Source organism: Osmerus mordax, chromosome 1 (assembly GCF_038355195.1).
Source record: "Osmerus mordax isolate fOsmMor3 chromosome 1, fOsmMor3.pri, whole genome shotgun sequence".
Taxonomy (NCBI): Eukaryota; Metazoa; Chordata; class Actinopteri; order Osmeriformes; family Osmeridae; genus Osmerus; species Osmerus mordax.
The window spans coordinates 17353648-17362184 of NC_090050.1; positions in this window are offsets into that span (position 1 = coordinate 17353648).

Here is an 8537-nt window from a genome sequence, read left to right on the forward strand (position 1 = left end):
AGTCATTGGGAAACACTTTACATCAATAATTCATGAGTTTGCCCAGAACATTTGCCTGGGGACACAGTTTTTCAAATACAGATTAAACATAATCCTGACTACCTAGAATCTAGGTCTTGGATTTGTTCTTTGCCAAAAACCCTCCTGCTCCTACTTCTGATTGGCTGTCCAACCAACACCTCATTGGACACCTCCAACCCTAACTGCATTTTCACAACCCTCTCAACTATTCTAGAAACATCTGGTAGAAATCTTTGGCACAATGGTAACAGGGAGGGACTTTGTCAAGGCAGGCAATTTTTCATATGAAATTAATTATTTCTCTCAATCTCTCTCTATCTCTCTCTTATTTCCTTTATCTCTTTGTGTCTCTTTAACTCTATCTCTCTTACACACATACACTATTGAATTGCAAAAGTAAACAGTTGCCAGGGATATCCTGACCACTTTAGTTATTTAACAATTTCTGACTGGCTGACTGACTGACTCAGTTTATCATAATGTCTATGTTCACATGCTCTCCAAAGCCTCATCAGATGGTGTTATTGAAGTAATAAAGGACACCCTATGGTGTTGCTGATCTGTGAAGACTAAACCATCATTATACTTTAGCATAGGGAGGATTGTATAATATGTGGTTGAATCATACCACACTCCTAAAAAGTTGGAGGTACTGTGTCGGAGGAAACTTTGGCATCACTCATGAAATGCAATACAATGCTGTCTCCTAGTGGCCTGGGTAATTGTAGCATTGTCATGTATAGAACAATGAACCTGAATGAACCTTTTTTTTTTTAAGAATATATATCTCTTTCACCTCTTACAAGGAATCTGTCATAATGCTTGATACTTTTGTTTTGATTTTCAGAAATGATTTGCTCAAATGTCAACAAATGTGAGGCCAGTGTAAGCAAGCTCTTATCAAGTCATGGAAAAACTGCAATCACTCATTTTTGGAAAGAGAATATTCTTGTCATCAGTGGCTGCTCCAGATGTCTTCCAGAAGGCCATGAGGAGAAAATAAGTTCAGTATCAATATATGTGTCCCTGTGAATTCCATTCCTTCTCTTCACCATTCTAGATCAAACTCACATTTTCCTGGCTGTTGAAGGCTTTTGATTTATAAACAGATCCGAAAATTACATCTGGAGTGAATTTAACCATGTTCTGGCAATACAAACCAAACTGAATTGACAGGGCTAACCCTGTGCTACATCGCTAACATGCGTGTCTGTGTTGGGACTCTGTCTCCTATCTACTGTACTTCATTGCTTGCCCTACCTTATCTAGACCTGCTCAGCTTTACATCAGAGGTTATAGACTTTGATGATGTTGAACTTCTCAGTAATCAGGAGGCTAAGTGTTTCCTGTCTATCTGAGGGGGCACACAGAACCACTTCAAACACGTTTTGTTTAGTATGGTGTCCAGGGAGGGTACTTCAGCTCCTCTCTCTGCTCGTCTTGGAAAGACACAGTGTTTTGCACTGCTGTGTTTTGGTTGATTTGGCAGCAGTTTCGGGGCCTAATCTGCTATTACTCTGTTCCCAAAAACTGAGTCCCTGATAGTTTACATAGCAACAGTAACCCACCACATGGAATTTCTAATCTATCAAATGTTGCAGTTGAGTCCAAGTAACGTCCTCAGGGTTTTGAAACAATCCCAAACAAACCAAAACACACACATATACCCAAACCGACCCACACACACACTCAGACTTGCCAGTCTTCTGCATGTTTCTCTCTCCCATGTTCATCCATAACTAACCTCAAGATGGCGCCATCCTCCTGATCTTAAATTATCTGCCAAGAAAAGTGATCTGTTTGAATCAAACACGCGGCGAAACACTCTGCAAACACTGGAAAAACATATTTTATAACAAATGCCTCCGTTTGTACCTTCTTGACTACTCCTTGGCCATTAAACAAGGACAGTCTATGAGTTTTCCTTCAACCCCCCCTCCCTTCCCCGTCTCCAGTTCTCCAAAACTGAACTCAGCCAGAAGCACATTCCATTCCCTGATTCTCATAGGCTCTGGGAGCTCCAAAAGGCACTGAGCCTAAAACGCAGCCTGGGTGTAGAAGACACTTTGCCCAATTACTGTTACAGACACACAAATAAGCATAGAAACAATCAGGGATATACTGAGTGTCTGTGAAGACTGAAGCCTTGGATTACGTCAAAGTAGTGAAGGTAAATCTGGTGACTTGCTCTTTCCCTTCACAATCCTCCTTTATTCTCTGGAGAGAATATTATATTCCATTCCGAGTTCCACTTCTAAAGAAGACACAGGTGGTTTGGTGGGCATAGCAGACATTACTTATACCTTAGTATACATCTTGAGTAGATACAATTCTATGTGATTATATTACAGGTTTCTGAATGGCATAACTACTTATTATTGACATCAAACAGAAATCAAGTTACAATCCCCAGAAGTGTCTATCCCTGGTGTTAATGTCAGGGAGATGGAATTCTCTGGAGGCCTTGTTTATTCAAGTACTGTATAACTCTCTAGCAGATCATAACTGTAGTTTCCAGTCAATCCCACCATTTCTCACCCCACCATCCACCTGAGGAGCAAAACCTTGTGACTTACTGTAATGTATTTTACACTTCTTATTATCTGCATGGGCTCTGTGTAACTGTAAAGGATGTTTGCCCTGCGGGAGATTAGGCTGGTCTCTGGCTGACATACAGTATGGATGCTGGTGCTATGCTGTGTTGATTGTTGACACTGTCTCCATGGGGATGAGGCTCAGCTGGAATCATGGTGTGCGTCAGTGAGAGTGGTGGAGGTGCAATTCTAGTACGCAGCCCTGGTGGGTGGAGCTGGAAGTGGGACAGACCAGCTCTCTCTCTCTCTCTCTCTCTCTCTCTCTCTCTCTCTCTCTCTCTCTCTCTCTCTCTCTCTCTCTCTCTCTCTCTCTCTCTCTGTCTGTTTCTCTGTCTCTCTCTCTCACACACTCTCCACCATATCCTAGTTTATTGTTTTGTATGTGTAGTAGTGCTGGCTAAGCATCCATTAAATGGAGTTGTCCAATATTGAGGACATCATTAAAATGCCATTATTATATTCCTTGTAGGTTATATACTTTATACTGTGGAATAAGATGATTAATCACATTGTTCATGAGTCAGTCCCACTTGGACAGCCAACACTTCCAGTGGTGGGTGCAGTTGTACTGTGAGCTGGGATTCAAAATCTCTGTCTGTCTCTCTTTTCTGTCTCTCTTCCTCTCTCTTCCTATTCCTCCATGTATCTCTTCCTCTTTTTCTTATACCCGCATACTGACATGTGGCAAGTGAACATGACACGACATGGTTAAAGCTAACAAATAAATGATCTTTTGGCCCCTTTCACTTTTCTTTAGATATATGCTTAACACAAAATCAATCAAACCACCATCTTAATCACACAATTAGTATCAATGGTGAAAATATGATTAATCTATTTTAGGTCAGAGTTGTGTTTGTTTCACGTGTTGACCTTTTCTGCATGCTTGACGCCAGTAAAGAGTGTCCACCCAATCTCAGCCCATTTCAGGCATGTTCACCAGTGTGGAATTAAGACCAGAGACTGAGATGGGGAAACAGAAACACCTACTCAGAATTTTTCTAGTTTACCATGAAAAAACTGAATGATATCTAAATAATGTAACAAGCTCTCTCTCTCTCTCTCTCTCTCTCTCTCTCTCTCTCTCTCTCTCTCTCTCTCTCTCTCTCTCTCTCTCTCTCTCTCTCTCTCTCTCTCTCTCTCTCTCTCTCTCTCTCTCTCTCTCTCTCTCTCTCTCTCTCTCTGTAATGGATCACTATGAGTTCAAATGCCTCTTAACTGTCTGCCAAACATGTCACAGTGTGTTTCTCAGCAGCACTGTTTAAGAGGTTTTCGTGCCTGGGTAAGATTAGCTATTTCCTGTTGGAGTCCTTCAGAAATAGTAGATAAATAGAATGGGGTGGTGAGGTAATTGAGAGTTTGGTCAAACAAAATGGCTGCAGTCAAGGCTTCAGTCAGTTTCCTCGCTGTATTGGTGGGGTTCAGACAGTGGAGGGAGCTCTGGGAGGCTTGATTGATGAAATCTTCTGGCTGAGAGTGGGCAAGGAAGCAACAAAAAGTGAAATAGTGAATCGCTTTGGATAAAAGCGTCTGCTAAATGAAATGAATATTAAAAAAATAAGGGAGGCTGGTTATGGTCCGAGATAAGTGGTGCAACCCAAAAAGTAAAAGAGAGAGAGAGAAAGGGAGACAGAAATGTAGACATAGACAGACAGACAGAGAAAGAGAGACAGAGAGAGAGAGAGAGATAGAGAGAGAGATTGATAGATAGATAGATAGAAGACCAATGACCAAGAAACATGAATGCTGAATTATCAGTGCAGTGTGGTTCATGTAGAAAAGAACATTGCATTCAGGTCACTCCCAACTTCAGACAGTACTGAACAAAGGCAGGGGAGGAGCCTTGTCAAACAGCCATCTCCATGTCTACGTCTGACTTACCATCCACACTGATCAGATAGTGGCTTGATCTTGGCTATTTTATCAATAACAATAGAAGTTGACAGAGAGATGACAAGGAAAACCATTTGTACAGAACTGCTGAATGTGACAGGCTAGTAAATAAAACGTTCACAGCAAGACTTTGATCGATTCACTGAGAGAAGATGCAATATTAGAAAGAAAGTGCTTCCCTTCATATGCAATGTTTTTAATTATTTAGAGACTATTAGATATGGTGATCCTTTTTGACCTTCACAGGCTAATAGTTTCTAGAGTTATGATCACAATAAATAAGACCACCTTATTGGAACACTTTTATGTGATTGGTTGACCTTGAACTCTCAAGGTCAAGGCTTCCATGTCAACGATTGGCAGGGATATGGACAGCGCAATCAACCCATGTTACCAAGGGAATAGTGTTTACAAGGCACCCTTTGGATACTGTCACTGTGATGGATTAATTGTTAAAGGCAAATAGAGTCTCCTGGGAAATGTAGGTTTCAGTGAGGCCACAAGGACTCATGACATTGTTAAATCTGAGGTTGAGGTTGTCTGACTTAATCACCTTGAGTGAAAGTAATAGTTACAGGATATTTCTACGCAGAAAAGAATGACTTAGGTTGGTTTCACAATTTTCATTTGTTTGTGTTTTAAAATCAGTCATATAGGTCATGTTCTCAAAAGTCTGAAGGTTGGCCTTCTCTTCTCTTCAGAACAGTTTCCAAATGTGTCAATATAAACATTGTGTCTGGATTATCCTTTTCAGTTTTACAAATACACTCCACCAGCAAGTCAAGTTAGTGTAAGAATTAGCATGTAACTACAGATCCTGTGTGTTCTCCTCCTTTCTGAAAGTACAATTACAGAGCTGGCTGCTGATAACACCTAAGGAATGCCAGGCATGCACCAACAGCCCTTCCCCCATCCGCTCTCACTACCCCCCTTTCTTCTTCTCCTCCTCCCCATGCCCCCTTTCATTTCTTTCTTTCTCTTTCTTTCTCTTTCTTTCTTTCTTTCTTTTTCTTTCTTTTTCTTTCTTTTTCTTTCTTTCTTTCTTTCTCTCTCTCTCTCTCTCTCTCTCTCTCTCTCTCTCTCTCCCTCTTTCTCTCCCATTCCATCTTTCAGTCTCCCTCCTTGGTCTCAAATCTGTTACTCAAATGACTTGCAGCTGGAAAGTACAGTAAATAGTCTGCTCAAGTGATTCTGGAATCTAGTAAAGAAAACATAACGAAAGAAAAGTGTTCAGTGTTGTAAAACAAGGAGAACACTGCATACAGTGGAACATTCAAACAAGCTGAACGTCTCCCAATAGAGACTTTTGGAACACCCTTGGTCTGTCTGGGAAGTTAAACAGAGGCGAGGCGATCTGTTGTAGATATGACCCTAGGTTCACATTTATTTGACCTCTCTTCTACTAGCAAAAACGCACAGCAGTGGTCTAACACATTGTCCCATCCCATGGAGTGTTGTGTAGTGGTAGGGTTGTACAAAGGGAAGTCAGATGGCTGAGCAGTTAGGGAGTCGGGCTATTAATCAGAAGGTTGTTGGTTCGATTCCGGGCTGTGCCAAATGACGTTGTGTCCTTGGGCAAGGCACTTCACCCTACTTGCCTCAGGGGAATGTCCCTGTACTTACTGTAAGTCGCTCTGGATAAGAGCGTCTGCTAAATGACTAAATGTAAATGTACACAGTACTGTCAAATATTTTTGACCCTCAGTGAGTCTTTGTAAAAAGTTTGGTATTGTCGACCAGTGTTTTGATTAAAGAGTTTAAGTGCAATGCATCGCTTTGAGTGGTTGCAGAATTCTCTCAATTTGATTAAATGAGAAAATCTACTCTGATGAAAGCAACAACACCACTATTGTGGTCAATGGAGAGGTGTTGCTTCACAACTTCAGTCAATGAGCATGACGCCCCCTGACTGTTCCCTCCAAATAGAGGGTGTGTATTTAATTTACCTGTGGAAAGGGGGAATCCAGACACATATTGGAGTCATTGTAATGTGTTTCTTTGTTTACGTCTGAATTAAGACATAGACTGACAAATGACATTTGCACATGCATCTGTGCATAGTACTGTACTGTGTACTGCGTAGGTACTAGCCAACACAAACACCCACACAACACACACATATTTTATATTTTTGTCACAACTAAACTGCCCCTGTGTACCAACTGTGTGTCTCCATTTAACTCCCAAACAGGCCCTTCCCTTTCACACTCTGACAAACACATTCCAGCTGCGAGCAACTCAAGTGACTGATAGTGCCTGTGTGTGGTCTTTTCTACTGAGGTTCACTTTGATCACGTCTGTCTGTCTGTCTGTCTGTTTTGATGTGTTTTTCTCTGTCACCTCAAATGTCTTCAAGTATTATTATTTTTTCATTTCACTTCTCTGCTTTTTTGTGTAAGCTTGATGTCTCTCCATGTATCAGTTCAGACTGCAGCTCCATGCACATTTTGACCTTGAACCCAAAACCGACAGTCTCAATGACTCTCCCGTCTACCCCTTCCCCCTCTCTCCCTCTCTCTCTCTCTCTCTCTCTCTCTCTTTCGCCCTCCCTCACACACACACACACACACACACACACACGAACCCCAAGAACCTTTCTCAGCCATTCATATGAACAACACACTCCAACCAACACACCCCTTTGATATGGTTGAGTCTTATTCTCTTGATTTGAACTGGTGTGTGACTGTGTATATGGATCATGGGTTCTCATGCAGTGTGTGCAAAGGTGTTGCTGTTTGAGAAGAGTGTACGTTTCTCCATTTTTTGTTTGAACAAAGGGGAATGCTATTGAGTTCTGGTGCCAAGGGTTTCTTTCAGGGTTTACCATTACACTGAATACAACATTTAGGAGCAAGTGTAAAATATTATTTTGTAGAGGAATTCCTTTAATACTGATAATCCTTATGTAAGAAATTAAGTGCAGCCTCAAGAATGATGTGAAAACCCCTTTCACATCGCTTTCTAGGAGTTTCAGAGTTCACTGCACGAGCCTGGATGAACAGTTTTTAGGTATGTTACCAAACAGGCAATTGCTTATCTTATACATACATGCCTGCCCGTACCTGCCTGCATACACACCGAGACTGAGATGAAGACAGAGAGGAGTAGAAAGACTAGGAGAGGGAGAGACAAGGAAAGAGAGATAGTGAGACGAACAGAAACATAGAAAGAGAGAGAGACCTGGGCACCCTAAAGGTAATCAGTGTGGATTTACGAGTCACAACACTTGGCTAGGTTACTAAGCGACAAACATGTTGATGTCTAAACAATGTTACCAGCGTCAAAGTGTCTCCATGTGCCTGATCGGGGTTCTGTTGAGAGCAACAATGTCACTTGTGTCCCCCCCCCAAAGAACAGGCAGTGGAGAAACAGCTGCCAGGCAGACATGAATCACATTTCTGTGACACACATTCATACACATGTAGGCTACCCCCTTTGTTTCCCATAGGAGGTTGACAAGACAGAATTTCAATTACTTTCATTCATACCTTAGAGTAACTAGGCTTTTTTCCTGCATGGTTTCCTTAGTGGGCCTTCTGTGCACAGGAAGACTGCTCTCCAGTAGAGGGGGACAAGGATGCAGCTTTCTGCACAGGATTGATGTGTAAAATGTATGGGAAGCTAATACATGAGCCTAGTGTTCAAGTAAAACTACATATTTTCGTTTTGGAGCAACGTCATTTTCCTTCTTGAACACTGACATTGGTCAGGTGGGGCAGACAGTAAACACAGGCATAGAATTGCTTGGACAAAAGTGGATGGATGGAGGTCAAATGAATACATGATGCTTTAAAGTATGGGTAACAAAGTTCATAACGCTTAATACAATCTGCCTCAACGTTTCGTTTACTGTCAAAATGTTCCCATCGCTCGTTCCCCAAGCGCGCATTTGGCGCTAGGACCCAGACGCGTCAACGCGCACCGCTTGGCCGCGGCAGCAGCACTGGCGGCACCAGGGCTCGCATCGCTCCCTCTGAATACAAGCTAACTTCCCGAGCTGCTGACGTCAGCTGGCAGCCTGGGCCG